Genomic DNA, 26,815 nt, shown 5'->3' with positions numbered 1-26,815 from the left:
TTATTTTTTTATTTATTTATTTTAATTTTTTTGTTATGTATTATTTTTTATTTTTTTTCATTTTCATTGTTTTTTTAATTTCTGTTCATTTTCCACAACTCTTTTATACATACATTCTTTGTTCCCTATATATATAACTCTTCTCTAAAACTTTTCACCTTTTTCAAGCTTACCTTCGTTACCATATATTTTATTCACTTGCCATAGTATTATCATTAGTATAACCCTCTCAACCAGCTTGCATCGATTATAGGGTTAACTGCTATCTTGTCTGTTATTATCTATTCACTCTCCTATTTAAGAGCAGTCCACTGCAGCATTGCCTATACCTGCACTTGAGAAAGGAGCGCGCATGCCCGAACGAGGCTTGCGCAAGCTCAGAAACGCGTTGTGCTTTTGGGTACCCCCCTGGCTGACGTCACATGCTGTCTACGAGCCAGTCTGAGTCTCTGTGCATCACAGAACACAGCAGAGCTTCCCCTAGCGCACTGTGGAGGAGGATTCATCCAGTAACAGCACCAGCGAAAGGGAACAGTGATTTGACTATCAAACGGAGGACAATAATAATTATGGATGTAAGTGAGACTTTTATTAATTGTATAAAATAAATGCACTTTTTACTGATTTGGCGCTCTTCTATATATTCCTTTATTGGTATCCTATTCATGAGACGACTTCACTCTAAAGAAGCAGCTGCCGCAGGTGATTGTGCACATACATCCCTTATCCTCTAAGGACAGCAAGCAACCTTTCTGGATTTTCAGCAAATTCCAAGTACTGTTTTCTCAGATAACTTTTTTTAAAAACATCTTGCTTTGATAAAAACTGTTTTGAATTTATTTTAATGAACAATACAGACTGAACTGAAAAGGACACACCAGTATCTTTTAAAGCGCTTGTATCTTGTGTTGTTTTTTTATCATATTCCCGAGTCTGGCTTGGGGTGAAAATTCAGTACCGTTAGCGGTAACCCTGAGCCAGACTCGGGATCCCATCACAGGATCCAGGAAGAGGTTACTTACCTTGTCCCCTGGATCCAGCGATGTCTCCCCGCTGTACGAGCGAGCCATCCTCCGCTTGATCTATCACCGAGCCGAGCTCCGTTCCCTGTGAGCATTGTGACGCACGGGGACAGAGAACAGCGCCAAATTCAAAAAGTAAAACACACACATTACATACAGTACAATGTAATCTTACAGATTACATTACTGTATGTAATTATTTCACATCCCCTTTGTCCCTAGTGGTCTGCCCAGTGTCCTGCATGTAGTTTTATCTTATAAAAACTGTTCTTTATGCCTGGAAACTGGAGATTGTCCATAGCAACCAAAACTGTCCCTTTACATCAAAAATGGTTTTAGACCAGCTAGAAAACAGCGATAATAAATTAGAATCACTTGAGGGATAGCGATTTGTGGGGAGATCTGTCATCAAATACTGAAAAGTAATGACAGTGATAATTCTGCAACTGAGCAAATTTCAGTGTTTTTGATTTGATTATATTATTGAATCGTTTTATTATTATATTATTATTTGGTATAATTATTTATAGTTATTCATTATATTATAGTTTATGATTTCATTTTTCAAACTTTATCATACCCGGGATGTCTGCTAGACTCTGGTTTGGACAGATTTAAGTGAGTTATTCCTAAGAATTACAGGACTACAATATAAAACGCCAAATTTTCATGCAAAATAATTGTCCCGCTTTCAGCACCTAAAATCTGAAATAATCGTACCGCCAGGGAGGTTAATATCTGTTTTGTATATGTAAGCATGAGAAATGAGTGCCACACCTTAGCTGACGAATGAAAAATATGTTGGCACAGATTCTAAAACAAGACCCCCCCCCCCCCCCCCCGTTTATTTATATTTTGTGCAGAATAATCCTTCAGTTACCAAAGGTGGCCTCTGAAGCAATGGGAGGCTGCCGCCTCCCGTAGCTAATTGTAGCTATTCACATTTCAATAGGGCTGCCTGCTGCAGCAAATCACTGAGATCCCCTTCTGATTTCCCCCTATCTACATGCTGTCAGGCGAAAACATATGTGTGAATGTAGCCTAGAGAAAAAAGCCGAAGCATATGTAATAGATGAATAATATTCATGTTTCTGAACAGAAATAAATACAGCTTCACATACCTGGGGAATCAAGTACCGACACCAATAAAACAAGAACAATGTGAACTTGGCAAGAGGAATGACCTTGTAATGATTACAGATTCCATTACAGCACAAATGGCTCGAAAATATGGTTAATGTGGTTTACTTAGTGTTTACTTTTCATTGGACAACATTGAAATCAAGTTTTTAGTCTGTCAAACTAATTTCTACTTTATCTAAAACTTTTCACAGGCAAACTGATGTCTTGTAATGCCGTGTACACACGATCGGAATTCTTGTCGGAAAAAGCTCTGGTGGTTTTCCCGTCGGAATTCCACTCAAGCTGTCTTGCCTACACACGGTCACACCAAATTCCGATAGTTTATAACGTGGTGACGTACAACACGTACAATGGGACTAGAAAAAGGAAGTTCAATAGCCAGTAGCCAATAGCTTCTGTCTCGTAGTTGAATCTGAGCATGCGTGATTTTTCAGCATTGCATACACACGATCGGAATTTCCTATAGAAAGTTTTTCCGTCTGGAAAATTGAGAACATGCTATCAATTTTTGGCTGGTGGAAATTCGGACAGCTAAATTCCGATGCGGCATACACACGGTCGCATTTTCCGTTGAAAAGCTCTCATCTGTCTTTTTCTGCCAGGAATTCAGATCGTGTGTACGCGGGATAAGGTCACCATGCATATTATGTACAGTAAAACCTTGATTTGAGAGTATCTTGGTTTGATAGCGTTTTGCAAGACAAGCTATTTTCTTTTTTTATAAATCTTAAGTATAAAAGAGAAGAGAGGTGCCTCTAAGTGTAGCAATATGGTTACATTTAGAGCCGGTTCACACAGGGGCGACACGACTTCCAGGACGACTTTGTGAGGCAACTTGGAGACGACTTGAACACGACTTAGACCTGGGGGGACTTACAACATGACTTTAAGTCGCCCCAGGCCAGGCGACTTTTGCCGTGGCCAATCAGAGAATGAGCTCTGAAGGGGGAAATCCATGCCAAATGTATGTAAAAAATTTGGCGTGGGTTCCCCCTCCGAGAGCATACCAGGAACTTAGGTCTGGTATGGATTCTAAGGGGAACCCCCTATGCCGAAAAAACGGCATGGGGGTCCCCCCAGATCCATACCAGACCCATATCCGAGCACGCTACCCGGCCGGCCAGGAAAGGGGGTGGGGACGAGCGAGCCCCCCTCCTGATCCGTACCAGGCCGCGAGCCCGCAACATGGGGGGGTGCCTTTGGGAAGGGGGGGCCGTGCGGCCCCCCAACCCCAAAGCACCTTGTCCCCATGTTGACGAGGACAAGGGCCTCTTTCCGACAACCCTGGCCGTTGGTTGTCGGGGTCTGCGGGCGGGGGGCTTATCGGAATCCGGGAGCCCCCTTTAATAAGGGGCCCCCGGATACCGGCCCCCCACCCACTGTGAATGAGTATGGGGTACAATGTACCCCTACCCATTCACCTGTGTAAAAAAGTAAAAAAAAACACAACACAGGGTTAAAATAGTTTATTGCACAGCTCCGGGGGTCTTCCGTCTTCGGGGGTCTTCTGCCACCGTTTCTTCTTCCAGCTCTTTTACAGGCGGTGGCCTGGTCTTCTGTCGCCACCATGGCTGTCGCCGCCGATGCCGCCTTCCGTTCTTCTTCTTCTTCTTCTGGAGATGTTGACCCGACGCTCTCTCCGGCCTCAATGCCAGGGACGCGGTGCGCGGCGACTTATATAGGGACAAGGGGCGGGGTCACCGGTTGATGTCACATGGTCACCCCGCCCCCTTACGATGTCACAGTCCCGGAGGATGCTGGGACTGTGACATCGTAAGGGGGTGGGGTCACCATGTGACATCAACCGGTGACCCCGCCCCTTGTCCCTATATAAGTCGCCGCATCCCTGGCATTGAGGCCGGAGAGAGCGTTGAGTCAACATCTCCAGAAGAAGAACGGAAGGCGGCAGCGACGGCCACGGTGGCGACAGAAGACCAGGCCACCGCCTGTAAAAGAGCTGGAAGAAGAAGTGGTGGCCCGGTAAGAAGAACCGAAGAGGGGGACAAGACCCCTGAAGTCGGAAGAAGAGGGCGGCGGCGAAGAAAGCTCGCTCGTCCCCACCCCCTTTCCTGGCCGGCCGGGTAGCGTGCTCGGATAAGGGTCTGGTATGGATCTGGGGGGGACCCCCACACCGTTTTTTGGGCGTAGGGGGTTCCCCTTAGAATCCATACCAGACCTAAGGGCCTGGTATGCTCTCGGAGGGGGAACCCATGCCAAATTTTTTACATAAATTTGGCGTGGAGTTCCCCCTTCAGAGCTAATAATTCTGTCAGAGTCGCCTCCGTATAGACGGAGATCCGACTTGGAGGCGACCTCCATTGAAATCAATGGGTACCAGTCGCCTACAAGTCGGGTTGTAGTAGTACAGGAACCTCTTCTGAAGTCAGAGCGACTTCAGTAGCGTGCATTAAGACGGCTCTCGTTCACTTACATTGATTTTTAAATGTTGTCCGACCTGAGGCGACTAGGGGCGACCTGAAGTCGGATCTGAGTCGCCCCTGTGTGAACCAGCTCTAAATGAATGTACAATATTTAGCAACATATTGCTACACTTAAAGGTGCCTCTCTGAGGGCTTTGCCTATAAATGGACAGGCAAATTTAGAGATAGACGTGTAGTCCCACAAGATAGACAAACAAGGGAAACAAGATATCATGGAGAATCAGATTCTTCACTATCTTCATCCACATCACATATAACAGAACTTCGTAATACGGACATTACACAATCTTCTCGCAAACGTAACAAACAAAGCAATACACCACCAAACCCTCAAGGCAAGGGGAAAAAATCTTCCTTGAAACAAAAAACTGCGCACAATACTGCAGAGACTTCTCCTACATCCACCCAAACATCCTTCACACCCAACACTTCGACACTACACAATGTGATCCCAAAAGTTCTGGGATCAATATCCACACACTCTAGAAAGTTCCCAATTGATGGTGATTTTTTAGACCCAACACTATTGGAATGCAGGAAACAGCAAACCAAAATCGATACATTCACTCGCAGACCCTCACTTCCCCCCACCATTCCCCTTCCGAATACTCCCAGTCAGTAAGTCTAGACATTATAAATTTAACACAATTTCCTTTGTCGGCAGATGAAATACAGATCCTAAAATTGGGACTGGGATTTTGTCCTTTAAGACCAATAAATGCAACTGAAACGATAAAAGACCTATATCTATTCTCACGAAACCTTACTTTCAAATACATCTTTGACGACAAACGACGAAATGTTAATCTTGAACGTGAATTAGTGGAAAAGACTAAACACTTTACAATGGATGAATTCAGAGCTCTTCGGGACCTCCTTCTCTTGTATGACGAGGGAGCTACCGAGACTCCATCGACTGCATGCGAAATCCCGGCAACTCCCCCATCTCTAGATTTGCCTGATAGCGAACAAACACAAACCTTGAAACGCTGTAGATTTAAACCCAAGTCCCAAAAATTTCCTGATCTAATGACATGCCCAACCATCTGGGCGTTTCTATATGAGTGCATCAGAGACCTCAAAAAAAACACGTGGCACCCATTTACACCCAACTTATCACCTAAATTACAAAAGGTACTCAGGAACCTGGAAAAGCGTAATGAACTAGTTATAAAACCCTCAGATAAAGGGGGCAATGTCGTTATAATGTCTAACCCCCAATATCGAGAGATGTGTTACCAAATACTAAATAATAGGATTTGCTACCAACCGATTACCTTAACTGAAATATCTGACTTCACTAATGAATTTACGCACATCTGCGTTCAAGCTTTTCGACAAAACTTAATTGACAAGGAAATGTTGGATTTCCTAGTCCCTAAACATCCTTGTACTCCAACTTTCTACAGCTTACCTAAAACACATAAAGACCTTAAGAAACCTCCGGGCCGCCCCATTATCTCGGGGATAGGATCGTTAACTGATAATGCCAGTAAATTTGTTGATAGCTTTTTACTGTCTCATGTCTCTAGCCTCCCGTCATACATCCGTGACACTACTGACCTTTTAAGACATATAGAGGGCATTCTGGTTCCTCCCGACTCCCTTCTCGTGGCCTTGGACGTGGAAGCTCTCTACCCAAGCATTCCCCACGAGGGGGGAGTCGAGACAGCCAGAATGTTTCTAATGGAACAAGAGGAGTCATCTTGGCCCCTTAATAATTTCATTCTGCAGCTACTTGAATTTATTCTTACCCGGAACTTTTTCTTATTTGAAGAACAATATTATTTGCAGAGACAGGGCGTGGCCATGGGCACATCGTGTGCCCCCTCCTATGCGAATTTGTACTTAGGCGCTTGGGAAAGACAAGTCTTTTCATCTGAGCTATTCCAGGCCCATCTGGAGTCTATCTCATGTTGGTTTAGATTCATTGACGACTTATTTATTATTTGGACAGGCTCTAACAACCAACTTCTCGAATTTGTCAAATTGATCAATCGAAACGATCTAAACTTACGATTTACAGTATCTACAGACCCCTCCAGGATCTCTTTCCTGGATATCTATATTTCAAAAAGCCCAGATGGTCTCTTGGAGACAAGCCTCTATAGAAAACAGACAGCTGGCAATACCTTGCTACACGCGTCGAGTGCCCACCCAATACCCTTGTTGCGTAGTATCCCATTCGCACAATACTTGCGACTCCGGCGAAATTGCACACGTGAGGATGACTATTATGTACAAGCAGCAGCCCTCAGAGAACGCTTGTTACTGAGGGGCTACTCCTCTACCAACCTACGTAAAGCCTTCAATAGGGCCAGAAGTTATAATAGAACATCTTTACTTTATCCTAAAAAGAAAAATACTAGAACAGAGACAGTCAAGGTCATCACACAATTTTCGGCCCATCAGGATACACTCAGAACCATACTCTCCAAACACTGGCACTTACTTACAGAAAACCACATACTCACTCAATATGTAAAAGATACTCCTGAAATAGTCTTTCGTAAGGCTAGATCATTGAGAGATCGACTAACCAGTAGCCACTACCAGATCGAACCGACCCAGCAATCTAGTCAAAAAGGTACCTTTCCCTGCGGCCACTGCCCTATCTGCCCATGGATATATTCGGGAACATCAGTGGTTCTCCCGAACGGAGAAAATTATAAACTACAATCTCGAGCCGATTGTGGCACCACTGGCATTATCTATTTAATGATGTGCCATTGTGGGGCATACTATATTGGGAAAACCATACGGGAATTTAGGCAGAGAGTAGGGGACCATATTTATTACACGACTAATGGGAAACTGACCTCTATCGGACGGCATATCGGATTATACCACCGATATGAGGTAAAAACCCTCAAATTTGTGGCATTGGATGTGGTCCCACTGAATATTAGGGGGGGGCAATAGGGATAAGCTACTCCTGCAAAAGGAAGCTATATGGATCGAAAAACTAAACGCATTGGTCCCCCCTGGACTCAACGAAACCAACTCCTTTAAAGCCTTTCTATAGGCATTCTATAATTAACCATGGAATATACTTACATTATATGGGGAATTATTTGTTCTGGATCTCTGCCCCCACCTTGCGCCAAACATCCCTCTCCCCTCTTTTCCCTTTCCTCCCCCTACCCCTTCTAAACCCCTCCCCCCTTTTTTTTCCCCTTCCCCTCCCCCCCTCTCCCCCTTTCCCCTCCCCCCTTCCCTTCCCTTCCCCTCCCTTCCTTCTGGTTTTTCCTATATATGATCTGGCCCTGTTAATAAATTAAATAAGATATGGTGGTACTAGATATATTACCTTCTCCGCCATCCGTGCCCAGTTAGTGACTCGCCCTGACACAGACTGGGCCTTGTCCCCATATTGTGTCCGGGCAAAATAATATGTTTTTGCTCTTTATTATTTATTTATAATAAATACCTTCTTTGTATTTCACATTATTTTTGTAACTTATTTGTATAGTAATATGTGCATTTGTATATAATTTTTGCTTTATGTATTTTATATATGCAGGGGCAACTTCCTGGCTCCCCTTGACACACATAGCCCACGTCTCTGGCCTACTCCTGGTCCCCCCTGGTGTGTGGGGGTTTCTATTCCCGGCGGCTGGTGTGGCCCGGGGACAGAGGTGGGTGCCCGTTCATCCGCAATATGATGCGGTGGTTGGGTGCTCCTCCCTCTGCCCTACTGATGCGATCGGGGGCGGGTCCATTCCCCTCCCCTGACATTTCGCTACAGTACCTGTGCGTGTGGTATGCCGCTGGGTGCGCATGCGCTGCCGGCCGAACGGACTACGTGAGCCGAACGTCCATGATATGGGCGCGGCCATGTTTTTGGTGTCCGTTCGGCCTGGGCGCATGCGCTGGGCGGATATCCCTTTACGCCTTGCCGGACCACTGACCCCGCCGACGTCACACGCCGGCGACACGGCGTGAGGACTTGCGGCGGGGTTGGGAGGTATAAAAGGGCGTTCATAACGCCTATTTGCAGCAGCGACGGGACCCGGGACACAATCGATAGAGGACACAAGGGTAGGCAACTAACCCATCCCATTGAACCCTTCTCAGTTTTCAATCCATGATCCTAATCCTGGTTGTTTGTATCTTTTTACTCTATGGATGTGCCATACAGCACCTGGTGGGAAACATCTGAACCTATTGAATATTGGGATAACCAAGATGGACCGTGTGCCACCCTTGCCCTCTATCCAGTCTCTGGCTTACTACCCTCTATAGCCAGCTAGTCCTTCTATCCATTGCTCCCCCGGGATCCCCAAAAATGTCTCCTTCTTTCTCTAAGAAGAGGTAAAATTGAATACATATATATTTGGGTATTACACACATGGTCTTTCTCTATTCACTTTTTTGGTCCATTGGTCTTATTTCCTAATGGACCTTTTGGTCCTCCTGACTTATCCACCGTGGCTACCACCTCATTCATTCACTTTCTGCACCTCTTTCTCCTCCCCCCATTTCACAGAATTCTTTCAGCCATTGAGTGATGATATATCACTCTTGGCCCTTGGCCCCCTACTCTTCACTTCCCTATTTTATTCTAGTTTCACTGTGGTATATTTATATATACATATTTTCCTTCTCTTCCTTGTGATGGTCTTCCTCTCACCAAATCTCCACTTATTCACTCGGTTGATTTTATTTTGACCACACTTATATATTTTTATATACCTAGCAAATCCTTATAATATGTCAACCTGTCGCTGGTACTGCGATTTGTCCCTCCCCCAGTCGCCGGGAGAGATTCCTTCCCTTTGCACCTCTGGAGTTGGCTGGGAGCAGAGACAGGCCTGAAAGGAGAGGTAGGAACATACCTCTGCGTTTAATATTGTAATGATGACATTTTTTCTCTCATGTCTCAACAAATTGTGCAGATCTGTTTAATTTTAATGTTTGTGCGTTTTGTATCCATTGATATTAATGATATGTCTATATCTATTTGTATACCTGCAGACCTAGGTGTTATCCTGATGAAGCAATTAAGCGAAACTAGTTGAATAATCACCTTATGAGTCTCTACCAACTGTACCTTGAGATTTTGTATATCTTTGTGTGTCTCATTTTTATTTGTTCTCTTTAAATAAATTGTTTTTTATGACTTACTGTCTTGATATTCCTTTCTTATGTAACTAAAATACTCCATGTGCCCCGCAATAGTCCCGATACTCACCCCCCCCCCTCTTTTTTGTTGATGTCTACCTTGGGAGAAAGGAGATATCTACATTCTCTCTAAACTAATCTAATGGGATGAGGGTGCACACATACGATTATTAAATTATTATATTTTTGAAAGCGCCTTCTTCCTGTGTGAACCAGCTCTAAATGAATGTACAACATTTAGCAACATATTGCTACACTTAAAGGTGCCTCTCTTCTCTTTTATACTCCTGTAGCTCCTGCTGGATTTAGCTTCTAATTCCCTTGTAGAGGCTTCCATTTGAGGATTGATATTTTATGGTTACACAACCTGGTCACATTGCTATAAACTTTTCATATGGACTATAAACTGAAGGACTTATAAATAAATGGTTGTGGAATGAATCATTTGATTTTCCATTATTTCTTAAGGGGAAATTTGCTTTGATATACAAGTGCTTTGGATTACAAGCATGTTTCTGTTATGAATTACGCTCGCAATCCAAGGTTTTACTGTATATGCATTTTCCAAAATGTATTTAAGAAAAGTAACCATATCTTCAGCTGTGTTTGCACTTGGTCTGTTTATTTATATACTTCTCAATCATGTACTTATCATCTTTAGGCTAGGTTCACATTAGAATGCGGTGTGGCAAAATCTACATTCCATGCACATTTCTTGTACCACGTTCAAAAAGCACTGCAATTGCGAACTGCAGCAGGTGTTAAAGTTAATCTCTGTTGTAACGCAGGCCAGTAACCAGATTTGAACCTAAAATTGATCACTCTTCCCCACCTTGGGTCTTTATGCCCCATGTTGGCATGGTGTCCACCTTAGCATTTACAGAGTCAAGGCAGTGTAGGACTGGCCAGAAGAGGGATTACTTTGGCACAGTTGACCAGTTTAAAAATGTATTGCAATACATGCGAACTAAATATCCCTGTTTTTCATTGCATAGTTTGCAGGGAATTGTATAGCAGTGTGCAGAGGATCCATCCAGAATTTGTAGTGTTATTATGTGGTCACACCCCTTTAGCACCTGATAGTTCAAATACATGTACAAGCTATTGGGATTTGAACACAGGTATATCTTTTTTCTAATGTTAATTAAAGGAAATCCCAATTGCAGGTCACCATTGCAGTGCGTCTGCCTGCACCAGATCGCACAGTACAAAGGTACCATATGATCAGGATGCAGTGTGTTTCTGAAAGTAGAGCATGCTCTACTTTTGGTGTGATGTAGTGTGACAAATCACACCACACAGAATCACATGGGAATTGCACAGGAATGCGTGTCACATTTCTGTGCATTTCATAGTGTGAACCTGGACTTACTATCCTCCCACATATACTTATACTCTTTACTTTCTTTTTTTTTTTTTTACTATAAATCTCTTTCCCCAACAAATATTCCAACAATCCCTTCATGTTACAGATTTTGCCCTATTAATCCCTATTCATGACTTCATCAGGGCACAAAATGTGTTCAGAACTGTTTCAAGTTGTTGTTTAGATATGATTGGTGATAAGCCAAACTGCCCGGTACTCAGTTTGAGCAGGGTTTGGCGAACTTCAAGGAAGTTCGGATGCTGAACCCGAACCTCACTGATATTAACACGGGCCAAATCTGTCAAATTAAAAAGGCCTATTTTATGGGCTAATAGGCAAGGGGGTGTAAAAAAATCACATGGGGTGGTCACTGCCCTGAGAAACGTACCAATGAAAAAAAATTACTAATATACAATATACATTTGGCTCCCTAAATAGAGTAATAGTATTAGCACCAATGTCAAGAGGGGTCAAAGATATCCAGGACATATTCCTGCTCTTATGCATGCTGGTGTTGTAAAACTTCTGCAGCTCTCACCTTGGAAGTAGAGAGGAACTGTACAACGCCAGGAACAGCCAATCTTCAATCATCTGATTGACCTCCGTACTTCAATATGAGTATACTGCAAATGAATAGGTGCTGTAATAAATAAATATAAATTAGAAGAAGGTGTAATTTCCACCCCCCCATAAAAGATGTTAAAAATGTACAATCATGAGACACCCCCTATGTGTTTTATGTTTCTTTCTCATGATCTTCTTATATTTTTGTTGCATCCTTATTTTACGAGAACTTAATCATATTGTTACTGGTAACTGACTTCTGTATGCTGATGAAAAGTAAAAAAGGTCTGTTCTTCTTTGCACCAACTTTATAAATAGGCCCCAGAGACATTGGGCATATTTATAAAACATTAGGGTTGATATACTGAAGGCAAATAGACTGTGCACTTGGCAAAGTGCAGTTGCACTCTGCAAAAGCATTTGTTCCAGAGCTTAGTAAATGAGCAGATGCTCTGCTGACTTCCATCATCCAATCATGTGCAAGCAAAAATGCTGTTTTTTCTTTCCTTGCACGTGATTGGGTACTCTTTGCAAAGTGAAGATTTACCTAATTTACTAAGCTCTGGAGAAACTGCAAAATGCACAACCTATTTGCCTTTAGTAAATCAACTCTAGTGAGTCTGATATTCAGCAAACATTCTCTGCAGGTAAATCTTCCAGGTCCGTGTCTTTTAAATGAGAAGTGAGTGATTCTCCACCAGAGAAGCCACATTCACTGCTTTATAAATAGACCTAATTCCTCCTGTATCGAACTGTATTGTAACTGTACTTTCTGCCCTCATGTTGTAAAGCGCTGTGCAAACTGTTGACGCTATATAAATCTTGTATAATATTAATACTAAATCATGAATTCCAACACAATTCTATAGCAGATAGTGTATTGCAACTCAATAACTACTAGAGAACTAGTAGTAAAACTTAATTTTTCACAAATTTTCTACAATGTGTTTTCTAAACGTATTGTGATTTTCTTCTATATCCTATAGTAGAGATCTAAATGCTTCTAGGCTACAAAAATTATATATTTCAGTTATCAAACATTTCCATTTATAATGACTTTAACCTCTTCCTGACCGGGCCATAGCTGAATGACGGCTACAGCATGGTTGGATAATTCTGTCAGGGAGCACAATGACATCCTCCCAGAATTGTGCTTTCGCGTGCCCCCAATTGAATGGAGCAATCACTGTCAACAAACCGGCATCGTGTCTGGTTCTCTCCCTTCTCACACCGATCATGTGAAGAGAGGAGGGTGAAGCTGCAGTGTGAGTGCGGAGCAGTGCCCAGGTGTGACACATCAGTGCCAAGTAGTGCCCCAACAGTGCTAAGGAGTGCCCCAGTAGTGTCAAGGAGTGCCCCACCAGAGCCCAGCAGTGCCAAGGAGTGCCCCACCAGAGCCCAGAAAGGCCAAAGAGTGCCCCAGCAGAGCCCATCAGTGCCACATCAGTGCCCAACTGTACCAAGGAGTGCCCTATCAGTGCCAAGGAGTGCCCCATCAGTGCTACATCAGTGTCCAGGAGTGCTACATTTGTGCCCCAGCAGTGCCTAGGAGTGCCAAATCTGTGCCCCAGCAGTGCCACATCAGTGCCTAGGAATGCCACATCTGTGCTCTACAGTGCCACTAAAGTGCCCCTCAGTGGCAATATAGTGCCCATTAGTAAGTGCTCATCAGTGCTACCCTATCAGTGGATCCTCATCAGTACCCGTCAGTTCCGGAAAAGTGTAAAAAATACATTTTAATTTTCTTTCCACATTTTCCAAAAACGTGGAAAAAATGACATGTTCAAAAGACTCATTATGCTTCCTAGAATATACGTTGGGGTGTTTTCTTTCCTAAATGGAGTAATTTTGTGGGAATTTCCATTGTCCTGGTGCTCCAGGACCTTCAAAAGTGTAGGAGTTAGTCAGGAAATGATATGTGTAACTTATGTCCCTAGAAAGCCTGATGGTGCTCCCTGCATGTTGGGCCTCTGTATGTGGCCTGGCTGTGTAAAAGTCTCACACGTGTGGTATCGTCATACTCAGGAGGAGTAGAAGAATGTGTTTTGGGGTGTAATTTGTGGTATGCACAGGCCGTGTTAGAGAAATAACCTGTTAATATGAGAATTTTGTGAAAAAAGTAAAAATAAATAAAAATCTTCATTGTGCAAAGAATTGTGGGAAATAATTACGTAAAAAAACTTGCCTTGGAAGGGGTATTTGTACTTTCCTGGCTTGTTAGGGTCTCAAGAAATGAGATAGGCCATCATTACATCAGGTGTGATTTTTAGCAATTTTTAGTGATTGGCACCATAGCTTGTAGACTCTATAACCTTCACAAAGTCCAAATAATATACACTGGGTTTGGGTTATTTTTTACTACAGATATATAGCAGTATACATTTTGTCCAAAATTTATAAAGAAAAATTACTCATTTGCCAAATTTTAAAACAGAAACAAAGAATAACGCTTTCGGGTTTTTTTGTTTTGTTTTTTACAAAATTGTCTGTCTTTTTTTATTTATAGTGCAAAAAATAAAAAACAAAACTGATTACATACCATCAAAAGAAAGCTCTATTTGTGTGAAAGAAAGGACAGAAATTTCATATGGGTACAGTGTTGCATGACTGAGTAACTGTCATGCAAAATGTGACAAGCTGAAAGTTGGCCTGGCTAGGAAATGGGGTTTAAGTGCCCAGTGGTTAAATGTGTTATTTAAGTTTAGTATATGTAGTGCCGGCTCCTGACGAGCACTCGTTATGTGTTTTTTTCAATTTAATATTCCTAAAGCCACAGTTGGGTTTTAGGGTTGATTATGCCAAATTATGGTTTCAATACCAGTCTAGCTGGATTGCACTGGGTTCTCCCTGGCCACAGGTGTAGCTGACACCGCTGGCAAGTGTGAGAACACAGTCTGGCTGGGCGTACTGAGTGCCATCCTTTCTCGGAACCAGCCCAGTGGGAGTGTCATCCTGCTGTGCACTCTGGGAGGTGGTATTTAAGGTGCTGACATCACATGCTTCTGGGTTCCGGTCCAGAAGATCTTTCTGTCTGTTTGGTCCTGGTCCTCCTGATCAGCCCCCATGGCCCTCATGGCCTGGGGTGCGGATCCATCCAATTCCGAGTCTCTGGGCTGGATAGCCCGAGGCGAAGTAATTGAGAGGAGGATTCAAAGGTGGTCCGGTGCCGTCTCATCTGAGGAAAGGCCCAGAAACTGGAGAAGCACCCAGGGGAGGACTCTTTGGCAGGAGGCCACACACAAGGCTGGCTCCTCCGAAGGAGCCTGGAGGCTCAGTTGAAGGACACTAAATGGATCTACACTCATACAGTATCGCCGGACCAGCTGCGAGATACTGGTACAGTATGATAGCTCTTTAAATCTACCTACGTCCCTCAGTTACATCCAATTCTGTGGCAGAGACTTCTTCACAAATGTTCTACATCCAAGTCTGTGGCAGAGACTTTGTTCACTTATTCTACATTCAAGTCTGTGGCAGAGACTTTGTTCACTTATTCTACATTCAAGTCTGTGGCAGAGACTTTGTTTTACTTAACACCCTATCAGCTGCTAGGCTTAGTGAGAGAAGACCTATCTGGCAGTTGTGAGAATCCAGTTGTGAGATGGTAATTCTCTGGATTTCTATTGTGAGAGACTTTCTATTTTTGCAGTTCCAAAAGTACCTGAACTTCCTTCCTAACCCTCTACCCTTCAATGAGAAACTGTGTTATCTTTTTCAATAAATATCCCAAAAAGAGGATCCAGTGTCAGTTTCTGCAATTCTTTGGGCCATCTACCATGGGAAACCCCTAGACGCAGATGAGGTCAAGAAGGTAACGGTAAGCCCAATAAAACCAGCAGATCCTTTGAGGGTCAGTGCTACATATAATTTTAGTATGAAATAATAAAATTACATTTAAAAATAGAGCAGATGTTTTATTCAATTTAAGCACGTCTATTTGCAATTACATGTTGACCTACTATATAAAATCACATATCATTATTATTATTATCATTATTATGAATATACAGAGTTTTTATAATGCCAACAGTTTGTGAAGTGCTTTTCAAAATCAACACAAAAATGAATATACAGTGTTAAATTACGCAATAGGTTTTACTTTGTGACTGAAGAAATTCTACCCTGGCATCACTGTCCTAATCAATCGTGAAAGCCTACTAATATTTTCCAAAAGCTGTCACTTGATCTCATTTTGCAGAAATTGTTACAGACAGTACTTTTACTTCATATTTTTCTCTTATTTAGTTTAAGTGTTTCAAAGTATAAGTGCCATCATTGTACAATTGCCTAATGCAGAACTCTTTACAAATAATATTTAAAGTGGACCATCAGTAATTTTAGTAGTCTACATTAATAAATTCCTGATATGTTACAATGTACATTAACAGTAATTGTTTTTTGTTTTTTTCCCTTACTAAAAAGAAGTTCTTGAGCTCCAAGCAGGTAACTTTGCCTAGACCTGTGAGGAGTATCTTGGGAGAATGATGCCATTAGTTTTCTGCAGACAGGCGGAAATTATTTTCTTAGTCCCTGTGCCCGCTGGCACTGTCCTAACTTTATAACTTGACAGCGCTAGGGGATAAGTTATGTGACTGAACACAACCAAGACCGTAAAGGCTAAATGGTTGTGTCATCCATAGGCCACCTTCTTAGCTGAAAATCCTGATCCTTTATTATGCCTAAATAATATGGAACAGTACTGGTTTATTGATATTGGTAAGATATGGCAGGAGGAATACTGTAGTAAAAAGTAGAGGTGCACCGAATGGAAATTTTGGTGCTGAAACGGAAATCAAAAATGTTGGATGCGCTTGGCTGAAAACCAAACACAAAACCGAAAATGAGTTTTCAAAAAATATTTATATTTTTTTTATTTAGAAAAATTGTATTATATTCAACTTTTTAATAATATAATAAATTTAAATGAATATTAATTTATTGTCGGCCATTACTGGCACCTTTAGTGCAAGAAAAGCTCAAGAAAAATCCTTTCAAATATCCTTTCAAATTCTATGTATGTCTTCACAGTGATCCCTTGCGCTTCCATTGTAGTGTTAAAAATCCAGCTTGGTGCATTTTTGGTCAGTTAAAAAAACGCACAAAAAAGCACCTCCCAGTTCAAATGCATTGAAAACGCAGCAAGAATGCATCATTAACACACTTGCGTTATGTTTTTTAAGCGGATTTTGAGTCACATGACCTATGAAAAACACACCATAAGCATAGTAATCATGGTAAAATTGGCCTAAAGGTGCCATAAAATCACAGCAAAATCGATGTGGATTTGCAGTAAAATCACTGCAATACCGCAGTAAACTCTGTGTGCTTTTGGTGCCATTTGACACCTTTTCTCTTAGCAGGCATTCCAATTTTTTGGCGGCTGAAAATTCGGTGCATCTCTAGTAAAAATTTATGAGGGTTACACCTGCACAAATATTGCCTTCAAGGCTCCATTCACACTTGTGCGACTTGTCATGCAACTTTGGGAACAAGTAGTTCCCAATGTTTTCCAATGATACTCATTCATATATATATATATATATGCGACTTAAAGTTGCAGCAACTTCAAAGTAGTTCATACACTATTTTTGTCCGACTTTCATGCAACTTGAGTGCTATAGACTTCAATGTTAACCGTCAGAAGTTGAATGAATGTGGTACCTGAATTTTAAACAATGCAACTTGTTTGTAATAGTTGTCCATTACCACTGGTCAAAGCCAAAGCTGTATCCATGCTGCACCCATCCAAAGTTGCGTCAAAGTTGCACTGCAAAGTCGGCACAGCTTTGTAGTCATACAAGTGTGAATGGAGCCTAAAGCATTTTACATTATTTTGTTTTATAACATCTTGAAAAGAATACATTTGCTTCACAGATGTATTTATTACAGGTACTTAGGGATGGGCTTGATGTTTGAGTCGAACATCAGCTTTTCAATTCGCCTTTGGCCAATCATGGCTCAGGCGTTAAGACCATGCCCCACACTATATAAGGCTGCTGCTTACACGGCGACCAAATGTAGTGAATGAATAGGCAGGTAGTTTGTGTATAGTGCAGCCGGTGTAATATATATAATACAGTTCAGAGTACATAGTTCAGTCCGTGTAGTATATACAGTATAACACAGTTCAGAGTTTAAAGTGCAGCCCGTGTAGTATATATAATACAGTTCAGAGTATATAGTGCCGTCTGTGTAGTATATATAATACAGTTCAGAGTATATAGTGCAGTCAGTGTAGTATATATAATACAGTTCAGATTATATAGTGCATTCAGTGAAGTGTTTATAATATAGTGCAGAGTACATAGTGCCATCAGTGTAGTATATAATACATTGCAAAGTATATAGTGCAGTCATTGTAGTATATATAATACAGTGGAGAATATATAGTGCAGTCAGTGTAGTATATATAATACAGTGCAGGTTATATAGTGCAGTGCAAAGTATATAATACAGTGTATTTAAGTGGTTAAAGGGAACCCTTTGACAGAATTAAGAAAAAAAAAATATGTGGGGTGCTTTGTGTCTGGTATAGATTTTAAGGAGAACTCCACGCCATTTTTTTAAAAATAAACAAAATCCATACAAGGCCCTTTGAGTCTGGCATAGATTTTAAGAGGAACTCCACGCCAAAAAAATCTAATTGGTGTGAGGTCCCCCCCAAAATTCATACCAGACCTTATCGGAGCATGCAGCCTTGCAGGCCAGGAAGGGGAGGGGACAAGTCCCCCCCACAAACCTTACCAGGCTACTTGCCCTCAACATGGGGATGGTTTTGGGGTTCCCCCAAAGCACCTTGTCCCCATGTTGATGGGGACAAGGGCATCTTCCCAACAACCCTGGCCGATGGTTGTCAGGATCTACAGGCGGGGGGATTATCGGAATCTGGAAGCCCCCTTTAACCACGGGGCCCCTGGATCCTGGTCCCCCTCTATGTGAATGGGTATAAGGTACATTGTACCCTACCCATTCACCAGAAAAAGTGTCAAAAAGTAAAAACCACAAGACAGTTTTTGACAATTCCTTTATTAAAAAGAAGAAAAAAAGTGTCCCGCCATGTACATCCATCTTCAATCACGCCTCCTGACACCCGAGTCCATTGGGCAGTGTGATTGATGGTGGATGTACATCGCGGGACACTTTTTTTTCTTTTTTAACAAAGGAATTGTCAAAAACTGTCTCTTTCTGGTGCGATCCGAACTAGGGGGGTGTTCAGCCCATCCCTAGTATGTATATAGTACTGACAATTTACACAGCACTTAATGTCTATATTGTACATTCACATCAGTTCCCGTCCTCAAGGAGTGTACTCTCTGAGATCCCTAACTCACATTCATACATAGTGTACAAGGGCCAATTTACCTAGCATGTCTTTGGCCTGTAGTAGGTAACCCATGCAGGCACAGGGAGAACATGCACTCTAGGCAGGTAGTACTGTGGTTGGGATTCAAATTTACAATCCTAGTGCTGCTAGGTGGAAGTGCTAATCGCTTAGCCACTGTGCTGTCCCATTGCCAGTGCATAATGCATTTTTCACATAAAATAGTGTGATTGCAGAGAAAATGGTTGTAGCAACTGCTGCTGGGCCTATGGCCACGTTGGAACCCTTACTCAGGAATAGCTTTTTTCTACCTTATTCCCCAACAGAAAAATAGGGATACACTGATAAGCTACACCAGCCTTTCCTAACCTTTTTAACCCAATGGAACCCTTGAAACAATTTCAGTTCTCAGATGACCCCTGCTAAAAGTCATTATACCGTATCTAGGGCTCACAGGACATTAACTTGAACAGGAAGTATTTTTTATATACAAGAGGAAAGAATGTAGAGAATGTAAAGTATTTAAACCCTTATCAAAAAAAATAAAACCCAGTGTAGATCACTTTTTAACATCCATCTTCTGTGTATCATAAAATTATATTCAGTAATAATCCTAAAAACAAGTAATATTATGTAGCACGCAATGACAAATGATGAGTAGAGCCACATTGTAGTAAAAGTTGGAGAGGCTTAAAGGGATGTGTTTAAATAATACAAAAGCCTTCTTGTACTCATAAAATATACTGAAATTGCTGGCACAAGCCAGAGTCTCACAGACACGCACAAACCTCAGCACAATCATTATTTAAAATGAAACACTGCCATTAGAGCTAATACTTTGACTGAGCCTACCTTAAAGAAGAACTTTATTAAAATAGTCAGGAACGGCCTAGCAACCAGAAGTAGAGTGTATGGCGTTGGGTAGTATGTGCAGGAGAGGATTGCAGAGTGTATGGCAGAGTGTAGTATGTTCAGGAGAGGAGGGAGGTGTAGTATGTAAAGGAGAGGAGTGTGGAGTGTATGGTTGTGGATAGTATGTCAAGGAGAGGAATTAGGAGTGTATGGCAGTAGGTAGTATGTGCAAGAGAGGAGTGTGGAATGTACGGTGGTGGGTAGTATGTGCAGGAGAGGAATGCGGAGTGTATGGTGGCGGGTATTATGACCAGGAGAGGAGTGTATGGCGGTGGATAGTATGCACAGGAGAAGAATGCAGAGTGTATGGCAGTTGGTAGTATGTCCAGGAAAGGAGTGCATAGTGTATGGCTGAAGGGTAGTATGTGTATTAGAGGAGTGCATAGTATATGGCAGTGGGTACAATGTGCAGAAAGGATTGTGGAGTGTATGGCGGTGGGTAGAATGTTCAGGAGAGGAGTACGGAGTGTATGGGAAAGGGGTAGTGTGTGTAGGTGTCAGGAAAGGTTTCCTCCGCTGGTAATATCGATCATTTGGCATGCAGTACTGAGATCCACCAGCAGGTGTCTCCTGGTAGTTTGGAGCTGTCAGAAGACCTTTTCCCAGTTGGAATTATGTCACTTTGAGCCGCAGTACTGGGGTCCACCAGTGGAGGGATCCTGGCAGTGTGGAGCAGGTATTACCTTCTGCAATCAGGCATCACATGACTTTGATAACAGCCATTGTATAAATACCCGGCAAGTGCACACACACCTTGCCCTGGTATTGTCCTTGTGCCTTGACCTGCAGCCTGTTTATCTGTTAGCCTGATCCTGAACCTGAACCCTGTATCCTGGACCTGTTTGTATCTGCTCCTGTATCCCTGGATCCTTGCCCTGCAGCTTGATCCCTGGCCTGGCTTGACTACAATTCTGGTACTCCCTTTTGCTACATATGCTGGTTAGTTTATTATCGCTGTTTGGTTGTTTGGTTTGTATTGGTGGTGTGTTTACATTTATATGCATTTACCGTATATACTCGAGTATAGGCCGACCCGAATATAAGCCGAGGCCCCCAATTTACCCCCAAAAAAACTGGCAAACTTATTGACTCGTGTATAAGCCGAGGGTGAGACATGCCTGTCCATCCCTGTGTGTGTGTCCGTCCATCCCTGTGTGTCCGTCCATCCCTGTGTGTCCGTCCATCCCTGTGTGTCCGTCCATCCATCCCTGTGTGTGTCCATCCATCCATCCATCCCTGTGTGTGTGTGTCTCCATCCATCCATCCATCCATCCCTGTGTGTGTGTGTCTCCATCCATCCATCCATCCATCCCTGTGTGTGTGTGTCTCCATCCATCCATCCATCCCTGTGTGTGTGTGTATCCATCCATCCCTGTGTGTGTGTGTGTCTCCATCCATCCATCCATCCGTGTGTGTGTGTCTCCATCCGTGTGTGTGTGTGTGTGTGTGTGTGTGTCCAGCCTACCTGCACCTACACCCGCAGCAGATCGCAAAACGCAGTGCGGAAATGAATAGGGTTTGCAGTGTTAGCTGCATGGCAATATAGTGTGAACCAGGGCTGAGGACCCATTCACTTTGGCAGGGAAAAGGGAATAGTTGAGTCGCAGATTTATTCCCGCTGGCCACCCACACAGAGAAGACCATCCAGCAGCCACTTTGCGTCATAGCCACGACAAAAATCCCATCATGTTTAGTGGGCAGTACAGGTGTGTGTGTGTGTGTGTGTGTGTGTGTGTGTGTGTGTGTGTGTGTGTGTGTGTGTGTGTCCAGCCTACCTGTGTCCCGAGCCTTTGTCCCGAGCCTCCGTCCCGTGTCGTGCCTTGCCTTCGTCCCGTCCCGTCCCGTGCCGTGCCTTGCCTTGCCTCCGTCCCGTGCCCTCTTCGTCGGCGGCCATTGTAAAATTCAAAAGCCGCGCCTCCTCCTTCGCCTGTGATAGGCGGAACACTGAATTTCCCAGCAGCCTGTGTTCCGCCTATCACGGACGTCGTATCATCCTCGTCCGTAGTACGAGGATGAGACGATGCCCGTGATAGGCGGAACACAGGCTGCTGGGAAATTCAGTGTTCCGCCTATCACAGGCGAAGGCGGAGCCGGAGGCGCGGCTTTTGAATCATAGAATGGCCGCTGTCTGTCTGCTCGACACGCTGATCGAGCGGGCAGACAGCGATGACTCGAGTATAAGCCGAGGGGGGCACTTTCAGCCTCAAAAAAGAGGCTGAAAATCTCGGCTTATACTCGAGTATATACGGTACTTTAATAAACATACTTTCGCCTATTTATGTCTGGTTCACTCTGTCGCAGTCACACATCTAGTGTATGACAGTAGGAGAAGAATGCGGAGTGTATGGTGGGGGGTAGTATGTGCAGGCGAGAAGTGCAAAATGTATGATAATGGGTAGTTAGTGCAGAAAGAGGAGTGCAGATGGTAAGAAAGTACAACATATGAAAAGTCACCGCTCCAGCACTACAGAGGCCACTGGGCAGTGGCATGCATGGAGCAACTGACGCTGGCTACAGGCACACAGCAGCAGTTGATACACCATAGGGCTGGATTCTCCTCCTTCCACCAATCTCAGAATGAACTCCTGCAGCAGACATCTCTGCCAGCAGGATCTCAGAACTCGGACAATGAGCTCCCATCCTGCCAGCACTTGTCTGCCTCCCCATAGGCATTTTTTTGCAGGTAGAGCTGGATCACAGTGGTCGAGAGTGCCGAGAGAGATGGAGGGAGAAGCATTCAGGCTGATGGTGTAAAAAATTAGCAGCGCTGTATCTATTTAGTGACAGGTGCTTCTGTGGTGCCTGAAACATGTCTCATCCATGAGTGCAGTATCTGTCGGAGCACAGTGGGCCCCATCCCCTTCGGGCCCGTGTGTACTGCACACTTTGCACCCATGGATGATATGCCACTGATTGGTGGTCAGTGTAGGCTGGCGATCAATTCTCCACTGCTGAAGGAACCCTCTTGCAATCTCTGGAGTAGCCCTAGGGCAGTGATGGTGAACCTTGGCACCCCAGATGTTTTGGAACTACATTTCCCATGATGCTCAGGTACTCTGTAGTGTAGTGGAGCATCATGGGAAACATGGGTCCAAAACATCTGGGGTGCCAAGGTTCGCCATCACTGCCCTAGGGTTTCATGGTATCCTAGTTGTGAAAGACTGAGCTAGAAAACACTTTTTTGATCAATCTATTGTGTGAGGAAATTGTCTGTATTACAGTGATAAATAATGATGTGGTACCCTCTGTCCAGGGCTCACATTTTACATGGACCTGAAGAGGCGATCGTTTGCAGACAGGTTACACAGCGCTTTACATACTGTACATACACATCAGCCCCTGCCGTCATGGAGTTTACAATCTAAAGGCTGTATCATACACACAGTAAGGCTAATATGCAAAGAAACCAATTAACCTACCAGCACAACCTTTGAGTATGGGACAATGCCTATGCAAACAAAACCTATGCATTAGAACATGTTAACTCAAAACAATAAATCATGAGTTGAAAAAGGGACCCTTGAGCTGAAAGGCAGAAGGGCTAACCACCAAGCCACTGTGCTGCAAACATTAAAACTTAAAGTGACTGTAAAAGTTCAAATAAAAAATAAAAATAAAAAAACACGTTGTACTTACCTGCTCTGTGCAATGGTTTTTGCAGAGCAGCCCTGATCCTCCTCTTTTTGGGTCCCAATCAACGCACATAGCTCCTCTCCCCCCGCTGAAAGCCTCAATAGCAAGCCGCTTTCTATGGGGGCATTCATGGGGGCCCAATCCCAGGCCAGCTTTGTTTTTTTTATATTCTTTATTTTATTTTAAATATATCAAAAATAAAAATAATATTAAAAGAATACCAATCAACATTCTGTATTACATTCCTTATTAAGATCACTTGCTACACCCCCTCTTTTTATTCTTAACCCCCCCCCCCCCCCAAAAAAATAATTAAAAATTAAATATTCCCTCTCTACTCCTCCACCCTCCCCCCTCTCTCTGTACCTTCATCATTGACATATATCCATCCGATTTCTTAAACTCAATACAGTTTTGCCAAATCTTATAGTATATCCCCAGTCAGTCCTCTATTGTGTGTATTGTTTCCTCCATGGACCTCACCCATTCCACCCTTGCTACCCACTCCTTCATCTTTGGGACCTCCTGAGTTCTCTATAAACGTGGGATCAAACGTTTAGCTGCATTCAGGAGATATGGGTCAAGGAAATTTTTAGAATGGGAGACCGCTTTCCTAGTATCATGGAACAAACATACCCAAGGATCTTTCTGAATCCCTTCTCCTGTTATTTGAAAAATTGCCCCTATAATACCCTCCCAATAGGGTTGTATTTTTATGAATTCCCACCAAAGATGCGCAGAGGTCCCTGGGGCATCACAGCCCCTCCAACAAGTTGAAGGGCTCTCTCCCCCGTATCTATGTGCCCTTTGGGTGGTCACATACCACCTAGCCAGTAGTTTATAACACATTTCCATTGTCTTGACATCCCTTGCAGAAAAGCAGGCTATTCTTTATATTTTTTCCTCATCTCTAAGAGGTCCTATTTTCTCTTTAAATTTTCCTAGGTAAGATGGATATTCATATTCTACTTGCTTAATCAGAAATTTATATATTTTAGATATACTTCGATTTAAGCTTAAGGGGGAACCAAACAATTTCTCAATTAACCTCATGTGTCCCTTTCCTCGTAGTGGTTGTGGTAATGATTGTGTAAAATGCCGTATAATTGTGCATCTCCATTTATCTAGTGGATTGTTTACCCATTCGCATGTAATTTCTGCATAGGTGTATAATCTATTTCCTTTCAACACATCTTGCAGGTATATTTCTTCCTATTTTCCCATCTGGTGAAATATATGTGTTCTTCTTTCCCTGGTTTAAAATTATTTGTACCTAATATCGACATTAGCTGTGAGTTATAATACCAGTGATAAATCCTACCCAATCCATCCCATATCTTCAAAGTGTTTTGCGTTAGTGGATTTGTGCTAGAACCTAAATCTCGGTATTGTGGTGGTATCCAAACCATCTTCCCTATATCTGCTTTACTTTGTGATATGTCTACATTTATAAAACTTTTCTCTTCTTTGTTATATATCCAGTTTGCAATGCGAGAAATAGAGATCGCCTGATAATATTTTTTAAAGTCTGGTGCTGCTAGTCCCCTCATCTCTTTTTCTTTAACCAATGTTGCATACGCAATCCTAGGGCGCTTGTGTGCCCATATATATTTTAATACCATTGATTTTAATTTCCTGAAATAATCCTGAGGAAGTGTTATTGGGATCATTTGAAAAGTATATATCAACATTGGTAATACATACATCTTTAATGCGTTTATTTTCTCTATCCATGGAAGGGTTTTGTATCGCAAGATGTTCAGTTGTTCCTTAATCTTATTAAACATTGGGATATAATTAGCCTTAAACATAGCCCCTAGGGTTGCTGTCAATTTTATACCCAAATAACCCAGCTCCTCCTTACACCATACAATGGGGAATTTGGTTTGAATTGCCTACTGCTCTTCCCTCGGTTTAGTTATATGCAAAATCTCAGATTTGGACATATTTATTTTAAAGTTTGTCAGTTTCCCGTACCGACTCAGCTCCTTTTAGGACTATTGGGATTGTTGTCATGGGGTTAGAAATATAGAAAAGCAAATCATCCATATAAGCAGCTAATCTATTCCCCTACTCTGATTCCTTCAATATCAGGATTTTTACGGATAGAAGCTAGTAAGGGTTACAGTGCTATTATAAACAACATTGGAGAGAGGGGGCACCCCTGTCTTGTCCCATTGAATAATTCAAGGGGAGAAGACAGGTTCCCATTTATTCTAATTTTAGCCGTTGGATGGTGGTAAAAAGCCGATACCCAATGCATCATCCTCTCACCCACACCCACATATCTCAATGTTTCAAACATGAAACCCCAATATACCCTATCAAAGGCCTTTTTGGCATCTATTGACAGAAGTACAACTGGGGTCTCCCTCCTTATTGCTTCGTGTATCGGGAACATAGACCCCTCTAGACCCCTCTCTCCCTGTCACAAACCCCACCTGATCATTATGGATCCAACTTGGTAACAAAGGTTTCAATCTTTCTTTTATTATTTTGGCAAAGATCTCAATATCTGTGTTTAACACAAATATTGGCCTATAGCTCCTTGGGGATGCTGGATCCTTCTCTTCTTTTAAAATTAGGGTTATATGAGCTAGTAATGACTCCTCCTGGAGAGTCTCTCCTTCTGCCAATGCGTTCAAATAATCGCACAGCTTAGGGATCAAAAACTTTTGAAATATTTTATAATACAAGATGGAGTATCCAACGGGGCCAAGGCTCTTTCCCAGGGTCATGTTCTTTATTGCTCTTTCCACCTCTTCTTGCGAAATTGGCGCTTCAAGATATTCAAGATCCTCCTTAGAAGCATTGGGAAGGTCTAGGCCCCATAGAGACTCCTGAGATTCAATCTTCTGCTTCTCTCTATCTTCCCCACTCTGGCTCACATTATATAGATCACTATAATATAAATTGAATATGTTTGCGATGGGGAAGAATACACCATCTCTCCCCTGTCATACCTGATTTTAAGAATAAAGGTCCTATTTTTTTCCTTTACTCTTCTAGCCAACCATTTTCCAGATTTGTTACCCCATTGATATCTTTCCTTATTTACTGAATGAAAAGCACATTTTCTCTCCTGTTCTAACAATTCCTCTAATTCCTCTCTTTTTACTGTTAATTCTTGCATCTCAGGAATACCTTTAGGTCTTGTTCTTTGTTCTAATTCCTGTATCTCCCTATATAGAAGGGCCATCTTTTTTCCCCTTTCTTTCTTTTCCACACTCCAATCCCTATCAAAATTCCCCTTACAAAGGCGTGTGTTTCTCATAGAGTTGACCTAGGG

At 42.7% G+C, this 26,815-nt stretch overlaps 1 long non-coding RNA gene across 1 annotated transcript in view; it reads right to left on the bottom strand.

The window, feature by feature from the left end:
- The window catches only part of LOC143962915 (uncharacterized), a 101,499-nt gene that overhangs the window by 65,324 nt on the left and 9,360 nt on the right, over positions 1-26,815 (bottom strand). Inside the window, exon 2 of the long non-coding RNA XR_013270832.1 lies at positions 11,635-11,736. This is a non-coding gene — a long non-coding RNA (uncharacterized LOC143962915). The remainder of the gene's footprint in view (positions 1-11,634; positions 11,737-26,815) is intronic.

This window comes from Lithobates pipiens, unplaced genomic scaffold (assembly GCF_037356315.1).
Source record: "Lithobates pipiens isolate NorthernLeopardFrog02 unplaced genomic scaffold, aLitPip1_a1.2 Scaffold_8, whole genome shotgun sequence".
NCBI classification, from domain to species: domain Eukaryota; kingdom Metazoa; phylum Chordata; class Amphibia; order Anura; family Ranidae; genus Lithobates; species Lithobates pipiens.
This window is presented reverse-complemented; position numbering and strand designations above follow the sequence as displayed.